The sequence below is a fragment of the Chiloscyllium punctatum genome, chromosome 35 (genome assembly GCF_047496795.1).
Source record: "Chiloscyllium punctatum isolate Juve2018m chromosome 35, sChiPun1.3, whole genome shotgun sequence".
In the NCBI taxonomy this organism is placed as follows: domain Eukaryota; kingdom Metazoa; phylum Chordata; class Chondrichthyes; order Orectolobiformes; family Hemiscylliidae; genus Chiloscyllium; species Chiloscyllium punctatum.
This window is the reverse complement of record NC_092773.1, coordinates 28,261,064-28,284,674: the sequence shown is the minus strand read 5'-3', so window position 1 is coordinate 28,284,674 and position 23,611 is coordinate 28,261,064.

Below are 23,611 nucleotides of genomic sequence, written 5' to 3'. Positions count from 1 at the left end.
AGTGAGCCTTATTTCAGTGTTAGGTAAAGTGTTGAAGGTGTTATGGGTGAAAGGACGTTAAATTGTCTGGGAAGGAATCGTTAGATACAGAATAGTCACATGATTCTGTGAAGGCAGGTCGTGCCTCACAAAGCTTACTGAGCTCTTTCAGAAGGTGCCCAAACACATTGATGAGGCGAAAGCACTTAATACGGTGCATATGGATTTTAGGAAAGCATTTGATAGGGTTCTGCACGGTAGGCTAATCCAGAAAACAAAGATGCATAGAATTAATGGCAATTTAGCAGTTTGGACGAGAAACTGGTTAGCTGAAAAAAAGACACATGATGGTGGTTGATGGGAAATGTTCATTCTTGAGTTCTGTTGTTCGTGGGGTACAGCAAGGTACTATTTTTGCTTCACTACTCTTTGTCATTTTTAGAAATGAACGGGCTGTGGGCGTAGAATGGCGGGTCAGTAAATTTGCAGATGAAACAAAAATCTGTAGGTTTGTAGGCAAATCGGAAGGAGGCTGCGGGGACATAGTTAAGCTGCAGAGCTGGGCTGTGTGTTGCCAAATGGAATATCATGTGGGAAAGTGTGAGGTGATAAACTTTGTGAGGAGGAACCAGAATATAGTGAACTCAGCTATCGGGAAGAGTCTTGGAGAGCAGAGAGTTCTCGGTGTCCACTTGCCCAAATCCCATACATTTTCCTACCGAGTTTGATAGGCTTGTGAAGAAGGCATACAGCGTATTAGCTTTCATTGGTAGAGGCCTTGAGTTTAGGATCCATGAGGTCATGTTGCAACTGTACAAAACTCTGTAGCAGCCCTGCTTGCAGTATTGATTTTGATTCCGTTCACCGCAATTTAGCAGGGACGAAGCATTGGGAATGTGTGGAGGAGATATACTAGGGATTTTGCCTGTTAGAGATGGAACGTCTTATGAAGAGAGGCTGAGGGACTTGAAACTGGTTTCTTGACTGAAAAGAAGTTTAAAATGTTACTTAATCGAGACACACAAAATGATAATTTGATTAGAGAGGGGGGACACTGAGGCCATTTTTCCTTGAATGGTGATGGCTAGTATGAAGGGTCATAGATTTCAGTAGACAGAGGACAGATGTCGGAGGTAAGGTCTTTACTCAGAGAGCAGTAAGGGCTTTCAATGTGCTGCCTTCAGCAGTGCGATACTCGCCAATTTTAACGGCATTTAAATGGTCATTCGATAAACAGATCGATGAAAATGGAACAATGTGCTTCAGATTGTTTTCACAGGTCGTCGAAGCATCGAGGATCGAAGCGCCTGTACTGTGCTGTAATAATCTATGATCGATGTTCTATATAACTACAAAAGATGGAAACCTCAGACAACAGGATGACAAAACACGCGCTGCTTTGTTGGGTAGAACAATGACAAATGGAACTTAATCCTGAATTTATTTAGGAGCTACATTTTGCGTGATTGTCAAGGCAAGAATTCACACAATGATAGAACACTGGTAAGCGCAGAACTCAAAAGGCATTCCTGTGCATGGCCTCAGACCCTTGGATTTGACAGGTCGATAATATGGTGAGAAAGATTCTGGGATATGTACGTTACTTAATCTGGACGATAATTAGAAAGTGAAGAGCTTGTGCTTACGTTTTGTTAAATGATCATTCAACAACGATGGGGAATGTTCGCCACCTCCAGTGGGATGTTACGACAAAATAAACATTCACCCCACTTTCCCCACTATCCCATCTCACTGACTACTGCCGCTTGATAGCATTTTGCTGGAAGCCTTCTCTCCAGACACGCTGATCCAAACCTCACTGACTCTCTAGAATACTCCACACCTCACAGCACATCCCCATGAAATACCAGAATATCCAATACCAGCCCGTTTATGACAACTCTCTTCACTACGCAAGGTTCCTCAAACATTTTTCATAAATGTATCTGTACTTCACTCGTTCCTGTCTAATTTATCTCGTGCTAACAATGCGGTTTCTTCTGGATGGGGGAGAGGAACGCAGAATGAGTGACAACTTTGTCAATACCTACGTTTTTCCGGCAGTAAAATGATCCCGAGTTTCCAGTTTCCTGTTACTTCAACATCCTATTGAGTTCTCATGCCACGATTTCACTCTTTGGTTTGCCGCAGTGTTCCCGCATGAAACAGTGCAAACTGGAAGTACCGCGTCTAATTTTCTATTTAAAGAATGTGATGCTTTCAGGACCCAACAGCGAGTTCAATAATTTTAGAATCTATCTGCCTTTTACACATTCTTTATCCACTCACACGTTACATCAGTTCTGAAGGCGAATCGTTTTGCTCAAAACATTATCACACCTTTATCTCCATAGATATAGTGGACATGATGATTTTGTTCAGAAATCCTATTTCTTCTTTGCAAAATGTATTCTGTTCTGATCGCCAGACTGAAGGAAGTGTGTAATTGCAGAAGGGCGTGTTCAGGTACGTTTGACGAGGATATTGCCTGGTATGGACCATTGCTACTGTGAAGATAGACGAGCAAGGCTAGGGCAGGGTTTTTTTTGTCTCAGAACAGGGAAGGTTATGTGAAAAATTGACTATCGTGTGCATAATTATGAAGCGGCTATATATGTGTTATAGGAATCACCCTCTTCTGAAATGAATCAGTAACTACGGATTTAAGAGACAGAAGGCTTGGAGGAGATGTTGTTAGAATATTTGCAGCCAGAGATCAGCGTTTATCTGGAATTCTCTGTCTCAACTTGTGGTAAAGCTGAGAGTCATCAGAACGTTTCGTCATTTTTATCTGAAACTTGAAGTGCCGGTTTACCACGACGAGAACATGCAAAATGGAGTGTTGCCGAAACAGGGAAGAGGAGGCTGCTGAGGAGATGCATTTCCAATTGAAATCATTTGAGTCTCTCCTATTTGTGGCTTTGGGCTTCCGCGCTATATCCTGGAATGTAGTCCCCGCGGTTAAGGCAGGAGTACTGTATTCTGCTCATTCATCATCAATTTTAGCGTCTGGATTACTGACCCCCGCTGCAGACTCAAGGAGATTCGTCACCTTTTCGGGGCACGTTGTCAGAGAATCACATCGGTTGAAATATGGACACACTAGAATCGGCTGCTCACTGAAGGACCTGCAACGGTTGTGCACAAACAAATCAACTTGTTTGAAACACAACATTTCTCTCTCACAGTTAATGCAGTTTATTTTTAGGATACAACTGATGACTCGCTTGTTTCCCAAAAGGCGACAGAATGAAGTGGATGGACTGGAAAATATGTTGGCGTCTTTGATCAGCCATAATGATGTGGAATGGCATGGCATGGCTGGTGTGTTAATGGCCTCCTCCTGTTCCTGTTCTGTCTTTGCTCTTTCGGGAACAGGATTTTAAACAACAGCACGATGAGCACAATGTGATTCTAACCCACGAAACATCATGGAAACCATGCTTATTTATGCCACCACTCTCCCTGCTGGAAGAGACAGCTCCTGTTGCAGCTTTAGATCAAACAGTGGAGGGGCCTCTCAGGCGCTCTGTCAGAATGCATGCTCATTCATACGTGTTTCCAGGTGGACAAGTTGTGCAAACAGCCATGCCGATGAAGAAGGTGCAAGGCACGGATTTATACTTTGCTGGGATAGAGTTAAAACCACACGAACCAACATGACTTTCTGTCAAACTGCATGTTCTCTGGATTCCTTCTACTTTATAATTTCAACTGAAATTCAGTTTATCCGAGCACAACATTCACATATCTTCACTATTGATGAAAATCGTGCAACGTGCTACTGAATGCAGAAAAGATGAAGGGTGATGAAGGTGGGTAGAGTGTGTGTCTAGTTGTCTGCATGAAATTTCCTTCAGAACATTCTGACGTGTCACTGAATCGAATTATGTGAAGAACTGAAGCAATGGAATTCCCCATGACAGTGGAGATGGAACATTTTCTGCAATCAGTGCAGGAAGCAGTGGATAATTGTTTTCTGTTCTGCAAAATATTTTTCTATACCCATTCACGTAACCTGATGATTGAATAATCACTCATAGATGTGATTAAAACCCGCTCTTGTGAGGCTTAAAGTCAACACCACGGCAACGAGTTAGAGCAACTGGTGTGAGGAGTCCGGAGGTAGGATTAAGACATGTTACAATCCGACTGTCCGTGGCTCCAATGGCACAATCGGTCAGCGCGTGGTACTTATATGAAAGTCTGGAGACATATGGAACTTTGGGGTTGCGACATGGAGTATTACCTGGGCAGCTTTTACTAACAATGACCAGTGATTGTTGGAATAGCAGGCTGAGAAAGAGTCACAGAAAAATGTATAGTACAGCAAGATTTATTGTAAAAGACCAGTTTCTGATTTTGTCACTTGCAATTTCCCAGAAATAAGGGAAAACTTTCTTGTGTGCCTTTCAGTGAGGTACTCGCTCCCGTTTCTGGTGATTGTGGCAAAAAGCGCAAGGTCACAGGTGACAGTAGTAATGGTGTTTTACATCGATAGTTCCATTCCTACTCACTCTTGCATAACCACCCCATCAAGACGGGTAGAATCGCCATAGTCTTTCAGATCAGGTAAGCAGCGGAGATTAGAATCCTGAGATGGTTCAAAAATTATTCCCATTTTGTTGATACCACTTTAGTCCAGTTATGGATTGGACAGAGCAAACCAGCTTCTCTTTAAAACAGCTGGAGAACAAACAGCTCAGTGCTTTTAAAATTTAGAAAACATCATGTTGAAAAAAACTGCAAGAACTTTTACCAACAGTGCTTTTTTTATATACATAGTCTTATTCATTTACATTTATTATGAAATTTCTTTCCAATTATGTGAAGCAATTAGAGAGTGTGCCCCTCAACTGTCCCCATCACAACAGCCCATAAGAACCATCAGCATGAGAAGGCCATTTGGATCACTTCGAAACCGCTCCACTATTCAATAAGATCATGGGTGATTTTTCGTGGCATCAGCTCGAGTTACCCGCCCTCTCATTTTTCCCCTAAATGGCCATAATCACCGGTGTACATGCTTGCTATACCTGCCTAATTTTCGTTTCGTGTATTTGGAAGATTCAAATATTCTGGAATCAACTTTGGGAGCATGTTGTCTTTTCTAATATCTTTATATCCCAGTCAATGTCGTTCGAGTCTATTATTGTCTTTACATCCCAATTAGTTTCATCTTGATAAAGAATGCTGGGTCCAGTTCAAATACATGAAAAGTCGTCACTACCCTTGTGCAATATGATTCGTGCTTTCGGAAATGTGATAGGTATTTTAATAACAGCTAATGCGTTTGGATGTGCCACTCTCAATTCAAATCCCTGACAAGTTCTTATTTCCTTTGCTCCTTTTAATGTGTGTTACAGTCGCACAAAAAATGAACAATCAGCATTGTAAGACACATCTACAGAGACGTGTAAAATGCCGAGGTTTTGAGATAAAGCCTCCACCAGAGCAGTTTATTTTTTAACTTTGACTAGACATTATTCTCGCCTCAGGCTTGGCAAAATGACAGAGTGCTGTCGATCGTAATAGACTGTCCAAGCAAATATCAATTTCTGTGGTTTCTGCGTTGCTTCGCTCATTTATTTTGAAATTTTCCGCTCCACGCAAAATAATCTATCAGAGGAGAGGTGCTGCCAATAATGACTCCTGCTAAGAACAGTTTACACTCTCACTGAGTCTGGAAAACAGTTTCCTCATAGATAATGTCACATCCAAACAGCTATGGGGCTTTTCAGGACAGCGTTCTCAATTGGTCACAAAATTCAATTTCAGAATGAAAATAAGGATAAGCTTCTTTAGCCAGATTGTTGAATCTGTGGAATTCATTGACACAGAACCTGTAAAAAGCAGATCATTGTGTATTTTTAAGATTGAAATAAATAAGATCTAAAATATCAACGGGATGAATGGTTCCATGTAGAAAGTAGGCGAATGGGGTGGGTAACCTATCAGCCATGACTGAATGTGGGAGCAGACTCAATGGGTAGTACGGTATAATATCTGTTCTTATGTCTCATGGCCATTTGGTTTAAATTGTTCTGTCACTTATTTCTTCATTTGTGTTCTTTGCATGCAAGCTCAGAGTCACAGTGTGACCGCATTGGACCAATAAACCAGATGTCAGACCATACTGTGATAACCATACTCTGCTCGATATAATTTCATGAACACTATGGATAAGTATCTACTGCTCTGCACAATTTATTCAACTGCATTGAGAGCGAGGAAACACAATCTCCTGTTTCCTGGTAAAACACAGCTGCTGCCATTGCTCGTTTTCTTTTTAGTGACAGACAGGCCAAGCTTTTAAATGTTGAAAACACGCAGCATTCGAGACTACTGCACGCACACATCCTTTGTTTTTTTTTTACCAAAAAGGGTGTCTAAATGGTAGCCTCAATCGTTTTTTGCTTTTCCTGATACGCTGGCCTGATTTAAGTAACTTTTTTTTCTCTGAGTTAGCAACAACGACATAAAGTTTATGCACAGCGAATATAGTGTGACTGAGAAACATGACTCCCTGCAGGAACAAACCACGCTGATTCTGATAACAGCGCACTTTCTGTGACACTGGGAAGGGCACATACACAGTTCCACATTACTGGGAGAGGTTCTGCCTTTCTGGGCTGTTCTGCGTCCTTTGTACTATCTCAGACGGAGCAATTTGTATACACTGACCAATAGATTTTAAGTTCCTGTGCATGCGCAGTCTCCCATTTGCACACACTTCCACATTTTCGATGTAAACCTGTCCGACCTCCAGCCCCCGAACCTCACGTGTAAAGGGTGCTGAAAAATCCTTTCGTGATGCTTTCCCCTGCAATGCCTGCCAGTGGAAAATGATTCAGTCCAGCCAGCAATGGAGGGAGGCTGCTCTGAAGGTAAGGGAGCGAACATAGCCATCTGGCGGGAGGACATCAGAAGCGGAAGGGATAGACAATAGACAATGGACAATAGACAATAGACAATAGGTGCAGGAGTAGGCCATTCTGTCCTTCGAGCTTGCACCACCATTCAATATGGTCATGGCTGATCATCCTTAATCAGTATCCTGTTCCTGCCTTATCTCCATAACCCTTGATTCCACAATCCTTGAGAGCTCTATCAAACTCTTTCTTAAATAAGTACAGAGACTGGGCCTCCACTGCCCTCTGGGACAGAGCATTCCACACAGTCACCACTCTCCGGGTGAAGATGTTTCTCCTCATCTCTGACCTAAATGGTCTACCCCGTATTCATAAGCTGTGTCCTCTGGTTCGGCACTCACCCATCAGCGGAAACATGTGTCCTGCCTCCAGAGTGTCCAATCCTTTAATAATCTTATATGTCTCAATCATATCCCCTCTCAGTCTTCTAAACTCAAGGGTATACAAGGCCTGTCGCTCCAGTCTTTCAGTGTAAGGTAATCCCGCCATTCCTGGAATTGACCTCGTGAACCTATGCTGCACTTTCTCAATAGCCCGAATGTCTTTCCTCAAATTTGGAGACCAGAACTGCACACAGTAATCCAGGTGTGATCTCACCAGGGCTCTGGACAGCTGCAGAAAACCCTCTTTGCTTCTATACTCAATTCCTCTTTCTATAAAGGCCAACATGCTATTAGCCTTCTTCACTACCTGCTGTACCTGAATGCTTGCCTTCATTGACTGGTGTACAAGAACACCCAGATCTCTCTGTACTGCCCAACTGAAACTGTTCTTAAAAGTAAGTGCTACTCTCCATCCCTGAGGCTACGGAGGTACCCTCAGTCTTCAAGAAAATATACTGGGTTCGTGCTCGTGATGTTGGCAAAATGCTGTCTCGATGGTCTAGTACCGCGATCCTCGATTACACTGCGAATAGCAAGTGCTCGATGTGCCTGTTTCAAATCCTGGTCCTCCCCTCGCATTTAATATGCCCACTGATCAATAGACAGAAGCTTCAATGTATGCACCGGTAGGTTCAATCGCAGCTGCTGCCTGCCGTTATAAGGCTTATGACTAGTAACTTCAAATAATGCTGATGGTGTGAATGTTGATTTGATTAGCGCACATTCTGCGTGAAGTAACCTGATGCCTTATCCTGACAAGATTTGTTCTTCTCACCTGAATGTCTTTGATAACTTTGAACTGCTAGTACAGTTCACAAACAAAGCTTTCACTTTTCTTCCACATGATAATAAATAAAAACAATTAATCAAAAGAAATACTTATTTCAAAACTGGGGAGAGCCAGACCATCTAAGGTGGCGCACGTGGCTTTTGTCCACACTGTGACACATTCTGTGGTTCTGAGTGAAATAACGGTTGGAACAACAGAATGTGGGAAGTTAGGCAACGGTTATATTTACGCAGATGGGACACGTCTGTGCACAGAATGTTACAAAATAGCAGTAAAGATTTTTTTTAACCATTCTCTCAGATACATGCCACATGCCAGATGACCAAATGAATACTTATAGAAAACGGTATTGGCAGCACCTGCACAGTGAAACAATGGGAGCTTGAGGGGCTTATAATCGATTGATTAATGGAGAAAAGCCGTTCTCTCATGTTTGAAAATTCCAAACTTCAATTTATCTACAATGCCCGGTGCTTCTTTGATGCTGCCTGACCTGCTGCGATTTTCAATCAACACATTTTTAAGCCCTGTTAGTGCTCCTCTATAAGACAGCTGTGTTCTATGTATTGCACTTTGAGCAGTTTTCTGCTTCCCGTCACCTAATGCATCTGATAAAAATGTCTCTTATTGATACACAGGCCCAAGTTACGCAAGTGAGGTGATACGACTGTGAAGGTTCTACTGTTCTTTGTCGATCAACTGTAATCTAAATTGCAAACGCTACTTTCTGACATGGTGAACGATTGGTCACGTTGAAACACATCAGCTGTGTTCTGCCTGCTGTAATTCGCCCTGAGGTTTCACGCAGCAACATCCTCCATGTGATATGAAAAATTGTGAATCACAAGAGGATCAGCACGCCAAAGATAACGTGAAGATGCAAAGGCAGTAAACTACCAATAAAGACAGATTACACCGACTGGGAATAAGCTGAGAAATACAAGCGACAAAGAGTCGTTGTTAGCTCGATGATCTGAATTGCTTCTCTCTGTATGGGAATGACGCTGCGTATTGATGCCATCTCTCTCTCCTTGTCACAGGAACAGAGCGGCTGAGGGAGAAACAATGGATAATTTTTAACCTTCTTTCCCGCGTTTGATCGTCTACAGCCCCGCAACTCAGGGCCGTTGGAATGACTCTTTGCGAAAGAGTGTTTCCCTTGGATTCTCGGATGCAGTACTGTTAGTATCCGATATTAACTACTGCTCTGTTGGCAGCAAACAAACAGGAGCCGGCATGGGAAAGGCGTTTCAGTAGAATTGCTGGGTGAAGAAGAATCCGAAACAAAAAGCAGGATGCACAGAAAGATCCCATTTCATGTTGTCGAATGAGCAACTTAAAGTTCCGATATCTCTCTTTTCCAGCAACGCTCTGTCTCTAGTTAACGACACTTGATGCTCTATTTATAATGAACTGCACAAATCTGATCCAGCCCTTTCTTTTCTTTTCCTCTTCGATTGATTGAAACTGAGTTGCTTATCGTATACCATCACACAGCACAGCCTGCCCGTGGAGGGAAATGGTTTGATCCATCTGCCAATGGAGAGAGACCCATCCACGGCGCATGCAGGAATGGCACCGTCCCAGTAGCAGGGAGACACTGCCAGGAAATTGTAAGCCAGGAAATAGTTTGGATAAAGTAGCCTGTCCCCGTGATGTAGGACTCTATGAATTTATAACTATTCACTGGGGAGATTTATATATTGGGCAAGTTGTGGGAGTGTTCCTGAGGTACAGGAGTTACATGCATTTGGAAAGGGCAAAGACATAATAGGGATAGGCAACATGGCCCAGTGCGTGAAAAAATATATCTCACTAACTTGCTTGAGTTTTATGAAGAAGTAACAAAGATGTTTGATGAATGCAGAGTGGTAATGTGATCGATATGCACTTCTGTAAGGCTTTTGCCAGGGTTACTCAAGCCAGACTGGTTTACATGTTTATATCAGATAGAATATACGTAGAACATACCATTTGTGTACAAATCAAGTTCAAATGTTGAAGACAGATGGAGGTTGTGGGGGTTTGCATTTAGGCTTGGAGGCGTGTGTCCCATCCTGTGCCACAAGTACCAGAGCTGGGTCCACTGCTTTTCGTCATTTGCACAAATGATTTGGATGCGAACAGAAGAGGCATAGTTAGCAAGTTTGCAGACAACACCAGAATTAGAGGTGAAGTGGACAGCGACCATAGTTACCTCAGGTAACAATAGAATCTGAGTAGTTGTGGATGGAGCTAGAATTATATAAATGTGAGCTTCTGCATTTTAGAAAGGTAAATCAGGGCAAGACGTCTGCACTTCTGGGTAAAGTCTTGGGGAGTGTCGCTGAACAAAGAAACTTGGGATTGCAGGTTCATACCTCCAAGAAAGTGGAGTCACAGGAAAAATAGGATAGCGAAGATGGCGTATGCATGCCTGCATTGGACATTGCATTGGGTTTCGCAGTTGGGAGGTCATATTGAGGCTGTAGCTGATACTTGTGAGGAAACTTATGGAATGCTGCATTCAATTCTGTTGTCCCTCCTATAGGAAGGACGCAGTGAAAATTGAACGAGTTCAGACAAGATTTACAGGGATTTTGCCAGGTTTCGAGGGTTTGAGTTATTGGGAGAATCTTTGTAGACTGGTGATATTTCCTGGAGAGTCGGAGGTTGAGAGGTGGCGACACAACGTTTTATAAAATACGGACATGGATAGGTTAAATTGTCAAGGACTTTCCCCGGTGATGGGGAAGTCCATAAATAGATGGCACATATTAACAGTGAGTTGGAATGACTTAAAAAAGGACCGATGGAACAACTTTTTTTGACTCAGAGAGTGATGCATGCATGGGACAACCACTAGTAAAAGTAGTGGGGGCTGGTACCATTCCACAATTAAAAAGGTATCTGGATGAGTATATAAATAGGAAGGTTTTATAGGAGTATCAGGCAAATGTTTCTAAATGGGATTCGATTTATTTAGGATATCTGGTTGGCATGGATGAGTTGAACTAAAATGTCTGTTTCATTGCTGTGTATCTCAATGACTCGATAACTTTCTATATCCATAGCATTGGCCTACCTGTCATGTTCTTTTGTACATTTTGCTTCTGTACCAGCTGTGATATCCCACTCCAGTGTTCCCATCCATGCTATGAGTTCACACTCCTTCACATCTCCCTTTCACATCTTTTCCCATGACTTTAAATCTCTGCCCGACCGTTCACGATTCATTCATGCGAAGAAGCATCTTCTTCTTGTTATCTCTAAATTGCCTTCTCCATGCCTTTAAAAGTCTCTAGGGAATAAACCTTCAGCCTTCAGCTCTTAAGGAAAAAATATCCATCTTTCCAACCTTTCTTTATTGCTGATATTCATCACACATGGCATCACTGACATGAACTTGTTCAGCGATATCTCAATTCACTTCCCCTTTTTTTGTTTCCTGAAGTATCCCACCCGGAACTCAGCACAAATGCATTCATTCACAATCAGATTACAGAGGCACACATGCAGAAAGACTCGTTTTCAGTTTCAGCATGTGTTTCCCTATAACCTATTCACTGCAAAGTTAGCCCTGCCCCATCGCTACTTAAAACATTCTGATGTTGTTTGACAAAGGTTCTTTTTAGAAAGCTGACTGGAATTTTTTGGAAAAACGGTAAATAAAAAATAAGGGCTCGTTTGGGACGTGAATCAGAGATTTCTCACATGGTAACACAATACAACATCCTCAGTGCGAAACCTATGCCTGGATCAATAAAGCAGCCCAAGGGTTTACCACCCAACTCCGAAACCAATATTACCCATTCCTTTTCCTAACGATCTTCTTACTTTAAGGCAATTTTGCGCCAGGCCCCTGAAGCTGAGACTCCTGATGTGGGAGTGAAACATGCAGGGAAGCAATTCTGACTGGTGAACAGCATAATTCTGATTCTCAGGTTTGGGCAGAATTTTATATTGACTATTGTCAGTATGAACCATTTACAGAACATGGCAGTGAAAGCACTGAATCTTCGTCAATCGATTAGCAGGTAGATTTCTTTATTATCTCTCTCCACACTGTCCATTTCGGCATTGCGTTATCCAATCTTTCTGTTCAAGATCCCCCTCCGTTCGATTTGGTTTAGCGTTATCCAATTTTCTTTTCAAGATCCCCCTCCGTTCGATTTGGTTTGTTTCCATTTTCTTGCTTTATGATACACAGGCTTTCCAATCATTTATTGCATTGTAGTTTCCAATGCATGCACCTTCTCTGTTCGATGGCAACAAACTGGCTCTGCAACTCATTGGTTAAAACATTGGCTTTGTTAAGAGGAATCGTCTTAGAACTTATACACAATTTAAAAGTTAGTATTTTAGAAATAGTGTCACCATTTCGACAATTGAGTCACAACAAATTGTGTCAAGAAAACACGTGTTTAGCAGAATGACATAAAATTGCTGTTTGGCTTTTCATACAAATCTATCGATTTGGTGCGCTTTGTGCATCTGCTTCTTAAAATGCTGTTCAGACATCCAATCTCAAAGCTCGAAGCACCAAATACGACATTATGATAAGACCATAAGACCATGAGACATAGGAGCGGAAGTAAGGCAATTCGCCCCATCGAGTCCACTCCGCCATTCAATCATGGCTGATGGGCATTTCAACTCCACTTACCCACATTCTCCACATAGCCCTTAATTCCTTGTGACATCAAGAATTTATCAATTCCTGCCTTGGAGACATTTAGCGTCCCAGCCTCCATTGCACTCTACAGGATCGAATCCCACATGCCTACCACTCTCTGGCTGAAGAAATGTCTCCGCATTTCTGTTCTAAATTTACCCCCTCTAATTCTAAGGCTGTGTCCACGGGTCCTAGTCTCCTCGCCTAACGCAAACAATTTCCTAGCATCCACCCTCTCCAAACCATGTATTATCTTGATTAACAGGTCATTGCAATGTTTCGTCCATTTTGGTCTCTTGCCATTTTTATTCACGACCTTGTTGACAGTGTGAGACTGATGGGGTCTTATTTAAATAAAGTAAGCAGCTGTACCTCTTGGCATGTCTGTGATCTAACCAAATTCTCTCAGACACGTAAGAGTACTGGGAGCAATATTCTGATGTTATGTTGAGTTTGTGAACAAGCTGTCAGCTATCACAGTCGATAGATTGCTGGCCATCTATGCAGAGTCATTTATCAGTAGGATGGCAGATACCCGCTGGCCAGTCTTCATTTCAAGTATTCATTTCTTCTAAAAACAACGTTTCCGACATAAAATAATTATATTAAACTGTTCTACGTTTCGCAGGATTTGTTCCCTTTATGTTGCTTTAACAGGTTGAAATCCACAATGACAGTAAGGATGAAAAAGTAGAATTTAAAATAGTATGATCTTTAACAAAGGAAATGAATCTCAATGTTTATAAATGCCTTATGTGAATGTTGCTGCTATATCATCATGATAACCGACTACATAAAAAGTGAGTTTTGCTTTTAAGTAGGGTAAAGGGCTTGGAGTTTTGCCGAAGTAAGAAACATGACCAATCTTCATCTATTCATTTCATTTTTACTGACAGTGAAAGGGTACAAGAAATAGCCAGTGCTGGCCAGGGGTATAAACCAAGAGCGCACAAGGAATTGCGTGAGTGGAAGCGATCCCATGACCTGGATTTGCTGACTGCCAGATAATGGTTTCGGAAGCATAAACTGTTCATATGGAATCTGTGGAATTCCATATCTCGCTGATTCTGTAGAAATTGTACAGGCAATTGAATATTCAGCTGGAAACTTTCTCTTCCCCTATAAATGCATGAAAGTGTCGAGCAACATGTTGAATTTAAGTAAACCGTTCGTCAACCAAGTTTCGATTCAAAAATATAGTTTAGTTCCGCATCAAATAGCGAGGTTGACCTCAACTCAACTGACACCACTCCATTTAAACCTCCCTGAAATCGCTGACAGCCATCAGCCACTTCCTCGCTACCCGTTCTCCCTTCAAAACCTAATTTCGCCAGTCTCTGGTCCAGACAACTCTGTTAACTCCTGGAGCCCTTTGACCCACCTTACTTGGACAGTCAGTCCTTTGCTTCATAGCGCTCGACAGGAAACCATTACAGGGCCAGAGGACCACCCAGTGGATCAAGTGCCGAGACTCTACCTCGAACCCCAAACAGGCAGTTCAGCTGACACTTGACAAAACATCCATTGCCCCCTCTGAGCAGAGGCGATGGCATCCCTGCTGAAGTGAACCCTTTCTAGATTGCATATCTAATTGGCCGTTGTTACGCTTTAAATGAGCCAGCCTCTCCCATCGTATGGTATCCGATACACTTTCACGGTACCGAACCTCACACATTCACCCGCTCTGGATGAACACAACATCCCACCCCAAAAGAATGTCATTGATCGGGAAAGAGATCAGAAGAGATGTACCAGGATGTTATTGGGTATGGAAGGTTTGAATGTGTGGAGGTATGGAAGAAAGGCTGCATATGCTGTGACTTGCTTCACTGGAGTGTAGAAGGTTGCGAGGTTAAATTTTACATGCTGATAAAGACATGAGGCAAATTGATATGTTTAAATGTCGGTGATCGTCACTGGGGTCGGCGGTTACAAGAATACATCTCACATCTTTAAGGTGAGAGCACAGAGATGTTAAAAAATAAAACACAGACGTTTTTACGCAGATAGTGAAATTTGCTCCATGAGGAAATGATGTACTTACCAGCACGTTCAAAAGTGAGGTTAAACGCGATTATAAAAGATTTGGAGGCATGTGAGATTAGTATAGTTTGGGATCATTTTCGGAATTGACTGGTTGAACTGAAGTGTCTGTTTCTGTGCTGCATGACTGTATGACACTGAAAGAGCCACGAGCCATCTCCAGAGCAGTGACAAATGAAATGAGCAATCGATCACGTATTGCCAACCAGCGATTTGGCATCTCCTAGAACTGTTTCCTTGTAAACTAGAACCTATCATGCAAATTTCAGGAAGCAAAGTTAACTCTTGCAGTTCTCCGAGCACGCACCACTACTTATTTTGATACGTTCCATCTGATAGTCACTATCGATTAACACGTTTTTCGTGTTCAGTTTGAAACCACATCCGTCAGGCACCATGAGTATTCAGCAGCACAACTATAATCCTCCCTACAATTACGCTTTCCCTTGCTTTGTTAAGTTTTATCAGTAGCTTACAAAATTGGTCTTCTGTAGATTTAGACAGTTAAGGTGAAGGAAATGGTACCCACTGCTGTGAAACAGAGCTTTTAACTTCGCTGCTCTGCATGGCGAGGGAGCTGTTAGGTTGGAAGTGTTTGTGGAAGTCCTTGCATGGAATTTTATAGATGACGTTGGTTTTGTCCATGGCTTGTACTGGATCTTTAAGTTTGTTCGTTTTTGTTTGAGAGTGTTGGTGGGTTTGTGTGCTACTCGGATTTCGAGGGGTTTTAGTTGTCTGGCTGTCATTTCGGAAACTTCTTTGATGTATGGTAAGGCGATTAGGTGTCTGGCTGTGTTTGGTCTCCTTGTCGTGGTTTGTTCTTGAGGAATCTGCGGACTGTATTTTTTGAGTATCCGTTTTTCTTGAATACGTTGTATAGGTGGTTTTCCTCTGTTTTCCGAAGTTCATCTGTGCTGCAGTGTGTGGTGGCTCGTTGGAATAGTGTTCTGATGCAGCTGCGTTTGTGTGTGTTGGGATAGTCACTGGTGTAGTTAAGTATTTGGTCAGTGTTTTTTGGTTTTCTGTATACGCAGGTTTGTAGTTCTTCGTTGTCCTTTCTTCCAGGAATGTGAGTTTGTTGTCGGTTTCTTCCTCCTTGGTGATATTTATGCCTGTGAGGGTATCGTTGATGATGTTAAATATCTCTTCCACCTTGTTTCGTTTTGTGATGACAAAGGAATCATCTACGTAGCGGATCCAGATTATTGGTTTATTGGTTGATAGAGCTGTTTGTTCTAGTCTTTGCATTACCACTTCTGCTATGAATCCTGACCGCGGAGATCCCATGTGTGTGCCGTTACAAAACGTCATCTTCAAATTTCCATGCCAGGACTGCCACAAACACTAATTAGGACAAACAGGAAGAAAGTTAGCCCAAATGGATACACGAACACCAGCTCACCAGAAAAAGACACGATCCTCTCTCCCTCGTAGCCCGACACACGGATAAAAAAAATAACATTTCGACTGGGACAAGACATCTTTCCTGGGACAGGCTAAGCAAAGACATGCCAGAGAATTTTTAGAGGCCTGGCACTCCAAGCACAACGCCATAAACAAACACATAGATCTAGATACCATCTATCAACCCCTCAGGAAACGAACAGGAAATGACATCACCACAAACGCCAGGAAACCTATCCAGCAGAAAGATATAAATATAAAGCAGGAGACAACAGCTTCGCTTCACCTGGAGGTCGCCAGTGATGATGTTACCTAGCCAGGTAATGAAACGTCTGGATCGCAAACCTACAGCTCTGCGAGCAAACCTACATCCTAAACCTCAACTTGAGGTACAAACCTTCACAAACCTTGTTTAAACAGTTCTCTTTTTGACTGGGTTTTAAATATTACTTTTTAAAGATGTTCCATCGAATCTCTTAAAATTCCATCACATTTTGTAGGCCCTATTCCAATCCACGGATCTATCTTGGCTCCCAGATATGTTTCCGTTTCACCAGGCTCATTTTATTAAATTTTATTCCCATTAAGTTTCCAATTCGACCTACTGTTGTACAAAAGCGATTTAGGCGTGATAATTGAAATGGAATCCTTTAGTTTAGTTCACTTTTACTTTCAGTCCCGTGTGGCTGCAGAATCTTTCTTTAATTGTTAACATATTTGACATGCCGTCGTAAGTTTCACGGTTCGAATATAAAGAAAATCCATTGCTATATTTCTCCAGAGTACCAATTAATTGACCCTGCCTGACTACTTTTAAAAATGGAATTTTTCAGTTTTACATTTGTATCCCTCCACAATTGTGTGATTATTATAATTTAGACTTATGATCATTTTTTTTAAATTCTGCTGGAAATTACGCTCGATTTAGGGCCTTAATTACGTGCGTCTGTCCATGTGAGTCAAGTGCCTTTGCTAAACCGATAAATGCTACCTCAAATTCTCGTTTCCTTTTTCTTCCGTTAAATTATCTTTAGCTTTATTAATTTGCTTATTCATCAATCTTCTTTTATCTGAAATTTGTTTAGGGGTTTTACTTTTTAAATGTTCAGCGATTGCCTTATTAATACATCTACGACCCATGAATTATTTTTCCAGTTCAATTAATCTATTGATCTCTTCGTTAGTCCAGATTCCCTTACTAGTTTTACTCCAACTTGCTTAGTGGTTTACCTGATTATCCTGTTTATGTTTATTAGTCTTTTTATTTTGTTTATTCTTTTGATGCCTAAGGGCAGCATGTCTATATCTCTCATGCTGCCCGAGTAGAATCGATGAACTAAGTTTTAGACGTCAGAGATCCCACTGATAAATCCTATCATCTTCATCCTCTTTACTTCCTCTCCACTTAAGACAATGACACGATATTATTTGATATCCTGCTACGCAGTCTTATTTACTACGTTTAATTATTAGAGAATTTACTCCTTTACAAGTTTTTAATTTTTTCCTTAACTGACCTACTGTATTACAGACGTTTAAGCAAGATTCGCATTTAAAATTATCAATTGGATGCTTGATACTTACGTCTCTTTTACGATTAGTACTCGGTGTATGCTCTGTAAGTACAGGCTCATTGGGGGTGCGTACCTCCCAGCTTTATGCTCTCTGCAGATCATAAACTCCATAGACCCTTTAAAAGTTGTGTTATAAATACCATCGTATCTAAAATTTCAACTCTTGTAGGGGCCTTCGCACAGGCTTATATGATTTTGTCATTATCCTTCTTTGTCACTAACTTGGTTGTTGCGTGCCTGACTGAACACAACCTGACAGGGAGTACTGTTAAGGTCTTTTCCGTTTGGGCTGTAACGGACGATATATTCCTTATCTGGCGAAAACATTTAGCGCACGGTTCCGCCAATAGCAACCGTGAGAGTCGGTTATTTTCCTGGTTTTGAACTCATCCGGAAATTAAGGATTTTAGCAGAATCGCCTCACTGCCGATAGGATTTTAACGCAAAAAAGCCGTCTCGAATTTCTTCTCAGGACCGTATTCGACGGCAAGACAAGAGTAAAGAATTAGTTGAAATTGCCGACTGCAATGAAAATCAGCACTGGATAAAATCAACGTTAACACCAATGATTAAATCCAAGCCAATAAAACCTATCTGAGATAACTAAAACAATACATCCGTTATCAAGTTTCATCGGCTCGGCCGTTACCGGGGGGAAGCACGTGGATGCTCGACCGCCTTCACAGTCGATAAAATTACGTAAAAAACAACTGTAAGGTGACTGCTCAGGCATAGTTGGGAGACCAACCAACAAAATCTTCGTAGTCACAACCCCTTGCAAGAAGTCCTTGCTACGCACTTCTGTGCATCAAATCGAACTCACATTACTTTATTCCAGTCTCAGGAGATAATTTCAATTGATAATTATATTACATCTTTGGATTCATTTACAACATCTGCTTTGCTAATGCTATTTAGAATTTCAGTGAACTGTCTTCTAGCTAACGGAGAATATCACAGCTAATGACATTTTTCTGGACTTTACCTGTATTTTGAAATCTCCAGACAATGCAAGAAGTATAGTATGTAAGGCAGATGAACTTAGGGCTTGGATAGATGCCTGGGAATATGACATTATTGCCATCACAGAGACGTGGTTGAAGGAAGGCACGATGGTTGGCAACTGAATGTTCCATGATGTAAACGTTTCAGACAGGACAGGCAGGGAACTAAAAGATGGGGTGGAGTTGCATTGATGGTCAGGGACGATATCACACCAGTGTTAAAGACACTATGGCGGTCTTGGATAATGATGCATTATGGGTGCACCTGAGAAATAAGAAGGGTACAGTTACATTTTTGGGGCTTTATTACAGACCTCCCAACAGTGAACATGAGGTACAAGAACACATCGGTAAACAGATGACGAATAGATGTCGAGGCAATAGGGTAGTGGTGATGGGAGATTTTAATTTTCCCAACATTGACTGGTATACACTTAGCAACAGATGTCTGTATTGGGTAGAATTTGTACAAAGCGTCCAGGAGTATTTTCTCGAGCGGTATGTCAATAGTCCGACGAGGGATGGGCCGGTATTGGACCTAGTACTGGGGAACGAGCCAGGACATGTGCGAGAAGTTGTGGTGCGGGATTTCTTTGGGAATAGTGATCACAATTCTTTAAGTTTTAGACTACTCATAGATAAAGAAGACAGTGGTCCTAAGGGAAGAAGAGAGTGGTCCTAAGGGAAGAGTGCCACTCTGGGTCAAGGCCCAGCATATCAAAATAAGGCAGGAGCTGGGAAATGTGGATTGGAAAAAGATAATTGAAGGGAATTCCACATTTGAGATGTGGGAGGCTTTCAAAGATAGGTTAATGGCAGTGCAGAATAGGCATGTCCCGTTGAAGTCAAAGGATAGGAAGGGCAAAACTCGTGAACCTTGGATGACAGGAGAAACTGTACGACTAGCCAAGAGAAAAACGGAAGCATACATAACGTCCTGGCAGCTAAGGACAGTAAGCACTCTCGAGGAATATCGGACGAGTAGGGCAAGTTTTAAACAAGGAATCAAGCGGGCTAAAAGTGGTCATGAAATAGCTTTAGCGAGCAGAATTAAGGAAAATTCCGAAGCATTTTATTCTTATATAAGAAGCAAGTGGGTAACTGGAGAAATGATTGTTCAACTAAAAGATAATGAAGGAAGGCGAAGGCTGTGTACCGAACTTGAGAGAATGGATGAGATTCTCAATGATTACTTTACATCAGTGTTCACTGAGGAGAGGAACATGATGAATGTTGAGATTAAAGATAGAAATTTGAATTTCCTGGAACACATTGGCATAAGTAGGGCAGATGTGTTGGGTATGGTCGAGGTTATTAAGGTGACAAATCCCCAGGACCGGATGGGATCTATCCCAGGTTGCTGAGGGAGTCGAGATCAGAAATAGTTGGGGCCCTGACAGATATCTTTGTGGCATCCTTCAATACAGGAGAGGTGCTGGAGGGCTGGAAGTTTCCTCATGTTGTCTCCCTGTACAAGAAGGGTCGTAGGGATATACCAGATAACTACAGACCAGTGAGCCTGACGTCGATGGTGGGGAAATTGCTGCAGAGGGCACTGAGAGAGAGGGTCTATTGATATTTGGAAAGGAATCATCTTATAGGTGATTGGCAATATGGTTTTGTGCGGGGAAGATCGTGCCTTACCAACTTGATGGAGTTCTTTGAGGAAGTGACCAAATTGATAGATGAAGGAAGGGCTGTTGATGTAATATACGTGGACTTTATTAAGGCATTTGATAAGTTTCCCCATTGTAGACTAAGGGCGAAAGTGAAGTCATATGGTGTGCAGGGCGATTTAGCTAGGTGGAGACAGGAACTGGTTGGGGAACAGGAGACAGAGAGTAGTAGTTGAAGGGAGTTTCTCGGAATGTAGAAAGGTGACCAGTGGTGTTCCACAGAGGTCTGTATTGGGGCCCCTGTTGTGTCTAATTTTCATAAATGATCTAGAAGAGGGCACTGTCGGTATGATCAGCAAGTTTGCCGATAACACAAAGATTGGTGGAGTCGCAGAAAGCATAAAGGGCTGTCAGACAATACAGGAGGATAGACATAAACTGGAGAGTTGGGCGTAAAAGTGGCAGATGGCGTTCAATCCAGAAAAATGTGAGGTGATGCATTTTGGCAAGTCTAATTCTAGAGCAAAATATACAATGAATGGAGGAGCCTTGGGAATAGTTGATGGGTACAAAGATCTGGGAGTGAAGGTCCATTTTCCACTGAAGGTTGCTGCATAGGTGGATAAAGTGGTCAAGAAGGCATATCGTACGTTTGCACTCATCGGATCGGGTATTGAGTAGAAGAGTTCGCAAGTCATGTTAAAATTGTCCAAGACATTCGTTCGACCGCATTTAGAATACTGTGTACAATTCTGTGCGCCACATTACCAAAAGGATGTCGACGCTTTTCAGAGGGGGCAGAGAAGGTTTACGAGGATGTTGCCTGGTATGCAAGGTGCTAGCTATGAAGAGAGGTTCAGTAGGGTAGGTTAATTTTCACTGTAAAAAAGGAGATTGAGGGGGATCTGATTGAGGTTTACAAAATCATAAAGGGTATAGACAGGGTGGATAGAGACAAGCTTTTTCCCAGGGTGAAGGATTCAATAACGACAGGTCATGCTTTCAAGGTGAGAGTTGGAATGTTTAAGGGGGAGATACGAGGCAAATACTTCATACAGAGGGTGGTGGGCGTTTGGAACGCGTTGCCAGCAGAGGTGGTAGAGGCAGGCATGGTAGATTCATTTAAGATGCGACTGGACAGATGCATGAGTAGGTGGATAGCAAAGGGATGCAAATACATCTGAATTGAACGACAGGTTTAGACATTACATTTGCATCGGCTCCGTCTTGGAAGAAACGCCTTCCTTCAACCCAACCTCCCATCCTGCCACCTTCCTCTGCCACCGCAGGAATTGCAAAGCCTGCGTCCGCACCTCCTCCCTCACCTCCAGCCAAGGCCCTAAAGGAGCCTTACACATTGATCAAAGTTTTACCTGCACATCCATCAATATCATTTATTGCATCCGTTGCTCCCGATGCGGTCACCTCCGAGCAGAGCGGTTTAGGGAACATCTCAGGGGCACCCGCACCAATCAACCACACCGTCCTGTGGCCCAACATTTCAACTTCCCCTCCCAGTCTGCCGAGGACATGGAGGTCCTGGGTCTCCTTCACCGCCGCTCTGTCACCACCAGACGTCCCGAGGAAGAACGCCTCATCTTCCGCCTCGGAACACTTCAACCCAAGGGCGTCAACGTGGACTTCAACAGTTTCCTCATTTCCCCTTCCCCCATCACACTCCAGTTCCAAACTTCCAGCTCAGCACTGTCCCCATGACCTGCCCTACCAGCCTATCTTCTTTTCCACCTATCGCCTTCATCTCCTCCTCACTCACCTATTATACTCTATGTTACTATCTCCCCACCTCCACCCTCCTCTGACTTATCTCTCCACCCTTCAGGCTCTCTGCCTGTATTCCTGATGAAGGGCTTTTGCCCGAAACGTCTATTTTACTGCACCTGGGATGCTGCCTGAACGGTTGTGCTTTTCCAGCACCACTCTAATCTAGACTCATACTTGGACGGCCAAAGGGCCTATTCCTGGGCCTTACATTTCCATTGTTCTTTTTGTTCTAATACATTTAGTTTTAGATGGCTCATCAAATCAGAAGATAATTGGGAATGGATCCGATGTGATCTTCTTTCCAGAGACGTTCCCGTGCATGGAAGGAGATAGGGCGAAAACACGATGACTTGATCACTTGTTTCATTTCAACTCTTATTCGTTATTTTGATGTGCATAATGGAAACTGCAGAGAAATGGATAATGGCTTAGGCTTGACTTCTAATGTTTGATGACCTCAGTGATGTTGATTTCATTGGCAAATTTGTAATACAAAGATGGAGACGAAATAGAAAACTAATGGCTTCTCATTTATTTCCTCCACTAATTCTTTTGGTCTTGAATTCACAGATGAGACAGTATGAGGCTGAATTGCTTCACATTATAAATACACAAGAATTCGTGGCGAGAGAATCGATAGTTAACGTTTCGAGTCCATCTTGTGAAAGGTCCGAAATAATGGTTACTGGACTCAAAACGTTTAAGCTGTCATTCTTTCCAAAGTTGTTTCCCATCTCTTGACTTTCTCAATTTAAGTTTCCATTTTGATTCAGACCTTCAGTACTCGCACTACTCTGTTTTGTTTGCTGCAACAGGAGAATTTTCGATCATATTTTTGTGAATCTGTTTAAGCTAAAATTGTTCCAGGGATGAATTCCAAAACGTTTTACGTTTTATTGTTGTTGTTGTTGTTATTATTATTATTATTATTATTATTATTATTAATTATTATTATTATTGTAGATAATAATTGTTATTCAAGATCTGAAGAGCGTTGGAAACTCTGAAACTCAGAAAAGTGCTGAAATACACAGGGGGTCCCTGGACTGCTGAGAATTAATAAGGTCTGATTCATGAGGACAATAACACAAAATGTCACAGAAAATAGTTAGAGTGCAGAAGACTTTCTAAAACTAACACAGCGACGTCGAGTCTCAAAGGAAACCATGGTGTATCAAAACGTGAACAGTACCTGAGGTGTTGAAACCCAAAAGTACAAAACGGAATACGCCTTTAAAGCATTTCAGACTTTCGTGATTTTTACCTCTGAATAATTTGATAATCAAATTCAGAGGATATTTCATTCCATTTGTTAACTCATTTCTGAATTTGTTCTGAGTACCTGCATAAATGAATGGATTAGTGCAGGAGCTCAAAAGCTGAAGCATGTATCCACTTTCCTCAAGAATAAAATTAGATTCTTTGGAATTTGAAGCTGAGGAATAAGTAA